Raw genomic sequence first — 11,277 nt, forward strand, 5'->3', positions numbered from 1 at the left:
GGGGATTTTGGTTTTGGTCCTAACTGTTTAAAGGTTTGACCTCATTGAAGGAATCGAGAGGGGATTTTGGCTTTGGTCCTAATTGAGTAAGGTTTGACCAAATGAAATGTGGGAGTTTAAATGATTTTAATCCATGACGGATTTTGGTGTACCCTTCGTCGATCAATTTGATCGGTGAGGGGTTTTGTGAGGAAAGATTAACTGTTTACAGAATTGAATCTCATCTCAACAAAGTAACTCATGAGAGTTAGTGAATTTGGTAAAAGAAAACATTCTAACATTTAGGGTTTAAATGTAAATGTCTTATTTATCACTTTTACAGTGATTGGGTTATCCCTAAGAATACCGCATACAATATTCTTCTGGGAACTTCCCGATATATACAAGGGAAACGGTTTATACTCCTATACCCGTTGGAGTTTTAGAAGAAGCAGTTTATACTCTTATACTTTTCGGAGTGTTGCGGTTGTTCTCATTCAGTTTGTTTTACTATTGAGACACCGGCTTCAACCAAGGCTTGTATTGTATTTTTAAGGGTGTAGCAATTCTCTGTGGGATGAAGAATCATACTGTGGTACTCACAATATTTCGGGTCAGCAATCCCGCTAGCTTCCTCTTGATTTTTTATAGGTGGGAGTTTGATTTTGTTATTTTCTAGAAGGTATTTGAGGATGACTGGAACATCATCGTCTTTGAAGGAGTATCGTTGTATCTGACGCGACTGTTGTGGCGACCGTTCCCGTGGTTGTCGTCGTAATGTTTGATCAACAGCAAATCTGGGTATGAACTCTAGTTGACTTTCCTCAACTGTTTTTCTTTTGGGACAGCGCCTAATTGAGGTGGTGACAGACTCGACTTCCTTCTGCTTTTCATTTTCATCTTCATATCTTTTTGAGCGATGTCGAGAAGAAGGAATTGGGCCACCCCCAGTATCATTGAAGGATGTGATCGTACCACCCCCAGTGTTATCGATGGGTGAATCAGTCTTTGTAGGTGTTAAAAAATGCTGAAAGATATCCAAATACAGCTCAAGAGGAAATCATCCAAAAAGGCAAAAGAACACAAGTATAGACTGTCTCACAGGCGAGACAGTCTTTACTGTCTCACCTGGCGAGACAGTCTTTACTGTCTCGCCCGGCGAGACAGACTTTTACTGTCTCGCCCAGGCGAGACAGTTTTCACTGTCTCGCCCCCGCGAGACAGTTTTCACTGTCTCGCCCCAAATTATTGGTGGGATGTTCATCTGCTTCAAGGTCGACGGTGGTGGGTGACGTGGCGGCGAGGGGAGATAGGGGGCGATGGATACAGAGGTTGATGGGCTTGAGGGAGGAGGGGAAGTGAAGGGAGGGGAGAGGAGGAGGTTGGTGGTAGTGGTTGAGGGAGAATAGGAAGGAAGAAGAGAGCTCTGGGCTCAGTTGGAGGAGGAGGAGAGAGGGAGAGATCAGTTTGGGGAAGAAGAGTAGTTTAGGATTTTTTCAAGTTATTGGATAAATACAATACAAATAATGGGTGTATTGTACATTTGGGTTTAAAAATAAGTGGGATGGGATATAATGGGTTTATTGATGTTTTGAAAAGTGAGTGGGTTTTTAAATAAGTTGGGGTAAAACTTTGGGTTAAAAGAGGATTTTCCCATTTAATAATTAAGTCTGAAACAAATATTAATTAGTTTGATAGATCGTTGGTCCCAAACTATTGGTTCAATTATTGCCAATGGACCCCAATTAGATGAAAAAAGATTTCAGAACGTTTACTCTCATGGGGTTCATTCGTCAAAAGCAATTTTTCTCTTTAATTCTCTCAAAGGCAAAATACATAAAATAAAACAAAGGGGTGGTAAAAATAAATTGATGGGTCAATTAGCTCGCTTGCACCGGGGCTCCCCGCATTGTGATATATTCTTCGCGCTCACATTTCGCGACATGAATTTGTTGTGGGCGCGCAAGTATTTGCCTACACTTAAATGACAATCTCCAGAAGCACGAGCCCCATGCACAAATTAAATTATACGACTTTGGCAACGTGGGTATGTTGTAAGCGCGCGGAAGTGTTCCTTCTCTTTAATTTCAAGTCAGGAATCGATTTGCTGGATTGAAATGATCCACCGCTGCTTCTCCACCACTAGGTCCCATTGTTCTTGGCCACGAAATGATCCACCACTGCTTCTCCAAAAAAATTGAGGCATGCATTGTCAAAATAGATTTCAGCAAAGCCTTTGATTGTGTTAGCTGAGACTTTCTACTATCTCTCCTCAAGGGTAGAGATTTGGTCAGAAATGGTGTGTGTGGATCCATAACATCCTCTCTTCCTCCAAATCCTCTGTCCTAGTAAATGGCAACCCAACAAACATCTTCAATAGTCATAGAGGTCTCAAGCAAGGGGATCCCCTATCCTCCATGCTATTCATCCTTGTGGTTGATGCGCTATACCATATATAATAGCACTGCCCATTGCGATCTATCCGAACTCCATCTTAAGGGTAAGTTAAATGACGTTAAATCCCTTCAATTTGCCATGACACCATAATCTTTTGCAAAGAAGACGTATCCAACACTACAAATCTAAAGTCCATTATTTACCTCTTTGAAGAAGTATCACGCTTGGCCATTAACTTCTGCAAATCCAACTTTTTTTATAACGGGAAATCATCCGCTCGGGGTCCTCTGCTGGCCAGCATTCTTAATTGTTCTTATGCTTCTCCTCCATTCAGATACCTAGGTCTCTCCCTTAAGAAAGAACCTCTTTCTAAATCCGATTGGCAACCCTTGCTGGATTCCTTCCATCACGAACTTTCTCTTTGGAAAAGCAAGCAACTCTCGTTTGGTGGTCACCTGGTGCTCCTCAACTTCTAAGTTTGAGTTCCAGATTCTTATCTGGCTTGATAGCAAGATGTAACAAACGCTTCATTTTGGTTTATGAATAAAAATTACTTTCATTGACAAAAAAAACTCAGTTCTATCCTCCATGCCACTATACTACATGTCCTTTAAAATGCCTAGCTGGCTCATCAAGGTCATAGATAGAATCAGATGCAAGTTCCTTTGGGGGGCCAACTCTTCTAATGCTAGAGGAAAATCTTTGGTTAAATGGGAAAAAGCCTGCACTCCTAAACCGTGTGGAGGCCTGGGGATCTCCAACCTCCATCTCTTTAACACTTCCCTTTTGTCCAAATGGCTATGGAAATACTTCGACATGGATAACCATGTAGGTCAGGTTCTTCAATTCATATACCCATCCAACCCTCATAGCTCACCTCCTAGTAATCAATGCTCCAAATTCTGGAAAGATGTTCATTTAGGCTACCAATACTTTTCAGACATAGCCAAGTGGCGTCTAGGTAATGGTCACAGGATCCTCTTTTGAGAGGACAAGTGGATAGGATATAACTCTCTGGTAAATTTCTTCCCTCTAGCTTACAGCCTTGCCTTCTCTAAGCACGTCACCATTGAATCTCAAGGGAGATTTCAAGTGGACTGCTGGTTTTGGAGACTCGTCATAAGGAGGCCAATTCACGACAATGAAAGAGAGCAAGTCCTAGCTCTAAAGCAGTTGTTAACATCTAGCAACTTCCGTCCCTCTAGCATCTCTAACAAGGTCCAATGGCCTCTTAGTATCTTAGGGACATTCACAGTCAAACCCCTCTACTCCATATTATCTGACGGAGGCACTCATAATCCCCATTACCCTGTAATATGGAACAATCAGCTGCCTAGTAGAGTCAGGTTCTTCCTATGGCTGTTATCCATGACTAAGCTGAAGACTAAGGACAGACTTACTAAACAAGGCTGGGTAGGCGACCCATCCTGTTCAGTCCCGTCCATAAATCTAGGCCCAGGCCAGCCCAACCCAACCCATCCATGAAAAAATACATGAACTTTAAGTAAATCGAAAATCTTCAACCTTGAAATCCTTGAAATAGTGGACAACAAACTTATTAACCAATTATAGCCCTTAAAATTTTCCTTCATAACCTTGGAAATGTGATAAGGGGTCATAGCTACGATCACAAAACGACAACATTGCTATACCCTAAAAATCATGAGTTTAATAAAACCCTTGAGAACTGATCACGAGTTAGTCAATCAGGTCAAGTCATATGTGTTTGCGTCAAAAGTTGGTTTTGTTATGGAATTCATTATATCTTCGGTCGATTACAACAAATTCAAAGAAATAGTCTTTTTATAAGACCTCTTTTACACAACAAAATAAAAATTACAACTCTTGAGAAACAAACGCAGGATCGTTGTTTGGATCGCTGCTTGCGTGGGATCTTTGCCTGTGCCGGGAGCGCTTTGACTCGTGGACCACCGAATCACAGATTCTGATTGAACCGTGAGGGGGTTTAATGATTCTTCCTTCGTTTATCGAAGTAGGAATTTGAAGCGAATATCTTATCGATGTAAGATATTCACTCTTCTAAAGATCAAGTCAGAGCTTAGATCTCTAGGAATGGTCAAAAGCTTATTGAGGATGTTTGTGAAGAAGGAAGACTTTCTCTCTTGCTCTAATTCACCAAAACTCAAGGCTCTCTGCTCTAACCTGCTCTGGAAATGCTCAGCCCCTGTCAATGATGGCCATAGGGGGGTATTTATAGCCTCCTTAGATAATAACTGAAGAAATAGCCGATCAACAACTGCCTCTTTAGGCGCGGCAGTTGATGCTGTCGCGGCTAAAGGGCGCGACAGTCGACCCTGCCGCGGCTAAAGGGCGCGGCAGTCGACACTGCCGCGGCTAAAGGGGCAGTTACACCCACGTTTATTCGTGTTTGAAACCGTTCTCCCACGACCTTTAACCACCTTTTTCGTGGTTTAACTGCTCGTCCATGTCAGCACACGTTTTATCTCTGATATGCCGTCACGTGGACTTCAAATAATCATCGAATAACTACCATATAACTGCCACAACATCTTCTTATAATAGCCGCGGCACCATAGGTTGCAGGATGAAGTGTATAATATTCTTCTATGTTATCTTGGGTGGTGTTTGGACGTCTGTAAGCATTTTTTGACGCCTACAGATACCCCCTCCAAAGTATCTCAGACTCATCATTTTTTAGAGGAGTCTGGGACACTTTGGATATGATAAGCTTTCCCTGCAATCTCTCCAGTGCTTCGTTGAGGAAATTGCGTAGAACGGTTTGTGAATGGGTTCAATCCTTGACTTCTTCATCTTTTAGCCTATTCAGTGCTTTGTAGAATAGCTAAAATTCCTCCGGTGCTGCGTTTATCGCGTGGCCGTTGTCGAAGTCTTGAATCGGTCTCTTGTTTGTTGGTAGAGATGAACCCGATGATGGAGAGGAAGAATTTTATATTCTATCTCCTGGTCTCTTTTTTGTTGGTAGAGATGAACCCGATGATGGAGAGGAAGAATTTTATATTCTATCTCCTGGTCTCTTGTTTGTTGGTAGAGATAAACCCGGAATCGGAGAGGAAGAATTTTATATTCTATCTCCTGGTCTCTTGTTTGTTGGTAGAGATAAACCCGATGATGGAGAGGAAGAATTTTATATTCTATCTCCTGGTCTCTTGTTTGTTGGTAGAGATAAACCCGAAATCGGAGAGGAAGAATTTTATATTCTATCTCCTTGTCTCTTTTTTGTTGGTAGAGATAAACCCGAAATCGGAGAGGAAGAATTTTATATTCTATCTCCTGATGCAAAGAAAACTCAAAGTGGGATCTCTACTTAGAGAATCTGGACGGGTTTGAATAATCCTAACTGTCATAAGGTTTGATTATTCAATTAAAAGTGGACCTCTCGTTCGTGGAATGAATCGAGAAGAGACTTTGGCTTTGTGGTCCTAACTGTAGTAAGGTTTGACCAATTGGGAGTTTTGAGACGATCCTAACTGTTTAAAGGTTTGATCGTTCAATTTGTGGACCTCTCGTTCATGGAACGAATCGAGAGGGGATTTTGGTTTTGTGGTCCTAACTGTTTAAAGGTTTGACCAAGATGGGGACTTGAGACGATCCTAACTGTTTTAAAGGTTTGATCGTTCAATTTGAGTGGACCTCTCGTTCATGGAAGGAATCGAGAGAGGATTTTGATTTTGTGGTCCTAACTGTTTAAAGGTTTGACCAAGATGGAGACTTGAGACGATCCTAACTGTTTAAAGGTTTGATCGTTCAATTTGTGGACCTCTCGTTCATGGAAGGAATCGAGAGAGGATTTTGGTTTTGTGGTCCTAACTGTTTAAAGGTTTGACCAAGATGGGAATTTGAGACGATCCTAACTGTTTAAAGGTTTGATCGTTCAATTTGTGGACCTCTCGTTCATGGAACGAATCGAGAGGGGATTTTGGTTTTGGTCCTAACTGTTTAAAGGTTTGACCAAGATGGGAATTTTGAGGGAAGATTGATCTAACGAGGTGATCGAATCTCATCTCAGCAATAGAGTATTCAGAAATCACCGTGGGGATGTAGTGTTTATCACTTTGTTTGTAATGATCGGGTTATCCCTAAGAAAATTACATATAGCATTCTTCCGAGAACTTCCCGTTACATGAACTATCCACCCCCAGCTTTTCTTATGAAACTGGGTTTATCATTACATTCAGCTGCATGATCAGGTTATCCTTAAGAGTACTATGCATGACGCTCTCCAGGAACTTCCCGTGAAAGAAAGGAAATAGTTTAAACTCATATACCTGTTGGAGTATCGAGGAGCAGTTTATACTCGTATACTCTTCGGAGTCAGGGGAAAACAGTTTATACTCGTGTATCCAATAGAGTAAGGTCGTCTTTAATCGGCTTGTTTCGCCATTATGACGCCGGAGTCAATTAATGCTTGGATCTTGTTTTTTAGTCCAAAGCAAATATTGGTGGGATGAAGAACCCTTCTGTGGTATGCACAGTAGTTTGGATCTTTAATAGGTGGTAGCTCAATTTTGTCATTGGCGAGGAGGTATTCCAATATGGCTAGAGCTTCATCATCTTCGAAAGAATACTCCTTTTGGAACCTCAGATCGAGAGTCGCGTTCACTGGAATTGTGGATGTCGTCGGTTGACCTCTCTCAACTTTCTTTCTTTTAAGAAAGTGTTCAGCTTGTTCGCCGCGTATTTTCAAATCTTTCCAAGTTTTGGATGGCACGACCCCCAGGGCTTCCAGGACATCGATAGAGAGATTATTGTGGTATGTTTGCAGGATGAACTCCTCTGTAACAGGATCTCTGCAATTCATTGTCTTGTTACGGAAGCGTTTGACAAAATTGTCGACCGACTCTCCGTCTTTTTGCTTCTCATCCAGAAGGGTCCCGATTGACACTTCGGTGTCATCATCGAAGAAATTACTGAAGAATAAACTTTCTATGTCATCCCAGCAATTGATGCTCCCTGGCTTGAGACGTCGGTACCAATCGAAGGTGGGCCCACGAAGGGTGCCAACGAATGACCGGACCATTAAAGCCTCGTTTCCAGAGATCATGCCCAAATGAGACTTGAAATAAATCAAGTGCTGAATAGACGAGTTCTTCCCGTCAAATGGTGTGAAGTTAATCATGTTGAATTTTGCCGGGTACAGTATTGAATTCCATTCCCTTGGATAGGGACATGGAATACCCGTCTTCTTAACTTCTTGAGCCGTCATCAAAGCATTGACTTTGTTTTCAAGCTCTTTCATTTTCTCGTCATCTTCTATGTCTTCATTCGAAGGACGTTGAGGAGAATGAGTTAGACCACCCCCTGCAAAAGGTGTCATCGAACCACCCCCAATATCGTTATTGGGAGGATGTGCTAAACCACCCCCAGCATTATTGCTATTGGGAGGTATATCAGCTATAATGACTTCATCCACTTTTGGATCACTGTCATCTACAACATTCCGAGTGTGGTGGCTGGATTCAGCTTGCTGACTGGACTCAGGAGGTTGAGGTTGTTGAGTTAGCAATTCTCTCATTTGTTGGATAGCTAACTCCATCTCTGTCTTCATCTCAGCTCTAATTTCTTCACGTTGCTTCGTTAGAGCTTCTTGAAGCACTTGAGCAAATTGATCAGAGGTGATTGTGAATACTTCTTTGGTTTGTCCCGTGCTAGACATTGTATCATCAGAAGCGATTGCAGAACAAGTGTCCGAGAATTCATCATCCGAGAACATTCCTTCTTGCATTCTTTTATAATCTCTGCGTCTGATGGCTCCCAATTGGAGTCGAGACATCCTTTGAGCAATTCTTGGATTGACTTTTCCTCTCGGGGAAAAGTCGGGATTTGAGTTATTTGAATGCCGCTTAGATGTCCTTTTATCAGCCACGTTGATGGTGACTTCAGGGAATTCATCATCTTGTGCAGCTGATTTTCTTTTGCGGAAATGTCTCGGCTTAGGCTTCGACGATACAGAGACTCTTCGTGGGATGGCTTCTCGTTTGAAACAGTCACATTCTGATAATGCTGCTTTAACGAGTCGCGCACAGGAACAATGAGAGTTTATTTCTCGAATAACTCTCTTTCGAAAATTATTCACAACCCCAACTTGATAATACGATTCATCGATATGATTGTCAAAAAATCGTATCGTCTGTTGGCATGACCTCCCAGGTATGACGATATCATTTGGTGAATGCGTCTTCTTCTGGGGGTGTAAAACCTTGTTGACATTCTCAGGACAATTTATTTTTGTCTTTGAGCGATCCAAGGTTATGTCGGGAGTCGCACGTTTAAAACCACCCCCTTGCGGGTATGGAGTCTTAACGGGCTCCGAATGCTGATTTTTCACAACTTCAGACTTTGGAATCCAAACTTGGCGGAGTTTCGGTGGTTCTTTGGCCACCGTTTCCTTCTTCCTTTCTCGTCTTTGCAGCGTTTACACGACATTTTTGTATACGTTCTTTGAGGGTCGAACGAGTCCTTTTGACAATAGTCCATTCCTCCGTCGTCTTTGAGGGTCGAACGAGTCCTTTTGACAATAGTCCATTCCTCCGTCGTGAGTTTAGCAGAGATATGAGTGATTGGTTGTTGAGATAACTGAACCACTCGATGTCTCCTCGACTCTAGGTCCGCATGATAACGAACCCCGTCGGTTTGTTCCAACGCCTTAGCCATTTGGCGAGCGCGGCGTTGGCGTTGTCTCTGACGAGCTCTTTTCGTCAATGCCGGTGGGCTTTAATTTAATGACTCCTTAATTGGAGAAGAGCCAATGTGAGCAGAGATGTTGCGAGTAAAATCCTCAGCAACAATCAGGCGAGAGTCTTCATTCTGTGCCTTCTTTGGCATGGAAGTCTTCTTCAATGTTGAGATCCTCTTGTACTTGCGAGACAATGAAGATCTTGAAGAGGATGATGAGAGATATTCCTCAAACTTGGTTTGGTCGAATTCGTATTCGACCATGGATTCAACTGGAATCTTGATCGGCTGCGACACGACGGTCTCGGCAGCGAGACCGTTGGCTCCCACTGTGGTCGCCAGCTTGTTTGCGTCAAAAGTTGGTTTTGTTATGGAATTCATTATATCTTCGGTCGATTACAACAAATTCAAAGAAATAGTCTTTTTATAAGACCTCTTTTACACAACAAAATAAAAATTACAACTCTTGAGAAACAAACGCAGGATCGTTGTTTGGATCGCTGCTTGCGTGGGATCTTTGCTTGTGCCGGGAGCGCTTTGACTCGTGGACCACCGAATCACAGATTCTGATTGAACCGTGAGGGGGTTTAATGATTCTTCCTTTGTTTATCGAAGTAGGAATTTGAAGCGAATATCTTATCGATGTAAGATATTCACTCTTCTAAAGATCAAGTCAGAGCTTAGATCTCTAGGAATGGTCAAAAGCTTATTGAGGATGTTTGTGAAGAAGGAAGACTCTCTCTCTTGCTCTAATTCACCAAAACTCAAGGCTCTCTGCTCTAACCTGCTCACTGAAGAAATAGCCGATCAACAACTGCCTCTTTAGGCGCGGCAGTTGATGCTGTCGCGGCTAAAGGGCGCGACAGTCGACACTGTCGCGGCCAAAGAGCGCGGCAGTCGACACTGCCGCGGCTAAAGGGCGCGGCAGTCGACACTGCCGCGGCTAAAGGGGCAGTTACACCCACGTTCATTCGTGTTTGAAACCGCTCTCCCACGACCTTTAACCACCTTTTTCGTGGTTTAACTGCTCGTCCATGTCAGCACACGTTTTATCTCTGATATGCCGCCACGTGGACTTCAAATAATCATCGAATAACTGCCATATAACTGCCACAACATCTTCTTGTAATAGCCGCGGCACCATAGGTTGCAGCGGCTAAGCCGCGGCACCATAGGCTGTCGCGCCTTAGCCGCGGCACCATGGTCTGCCGCGCCTCAGCCGCGGCACCATGTCCTGCCGCGCCTTAGCCGCGGCACCATGTCCTGCCGCGCTGCCATGTAGTTGCTTGATGAAGTGTATAATGTTCTTCTATGTTATCTTGGGTGGTGTTTGGACGTCTGTAAGCATTTTTTGACGCCTACAATATGTCGGAGAACCCAGCCCAAGCATAGTTGTAGCCATACTAGACTATCCAACTTCTCCAACAATCCTAGTCAGAGTAGGAAGACCTCTCTAGGTCGGGCTCCACCATAAGGTATTCGCCAGGAGGCCAAGGGATGTCTGACTGCCTTGTCACTCGTCAGCGACACCCGCATTTAATGAATGATTAGGCATGATGAAGACTTTTCGAGAAGTCACCTATACTCCGCACACAGTTGGTATCGCATTTACTACAGATGAGATGTAATAATGACTTCTTAGACAGTGCCTACACCTTGTCACTCTATCGTTATCACATTAAATGCGATGTGGACGACTCTAGCGATCTCGCCCACCTAAGTGTTGACATGTGTATAGTGCAAACCAAATGTCACTTCCGCTAGCTGAGTCAAATTACCAATTCTCCTTCAATCTCTCTTATAAACATAGGCTACTCTCATCGTTCTCGGGTCTGAACTCTTTGAACCATAAACTTAGTCCTATGCTTTTCTTCATACTGATTCCACCGGCCACTAAGTTGAGCGTCGAAGAGCATATGCCAGAGGAACCTCCTTAGGGGTCTCTAACATTTGTTGCTTGTGCAGTCATCTGCCTTGCCTAACATGATTAGTCAACATAGGAGATTAAGGACCCCTGATCTCTCATTAACCCACACTCAATCCCCAGATCAACTTTTCCAAATAAACACACATGAATCCTCTTCTATCATGTGAGGATAGAAAAAACAATCCATCATCTCTGTGTCAATAGAAGTCTGAGTCTTTGCAATCTTCATCGATCGTGATTCGCGCTTCTATTGCTGGAAAGCAGAAGAATGAAACTTATTTTTAGCTGAAGTGGAGTTG

This window comes from Asparagus officinalis, chromosome 3, assembly GCF_001876935.1.
Source record: "Asparagus officinalis chromosome 3, Aspof.V1, whole genome shotgun sequence".
Lineage (NCBI taxonomy): Eukaryota > Viridiplantae > Streptophyta > Magnoliopsida > Asparagales > Asparagaceae > Asparagus > Asparagus officinalis.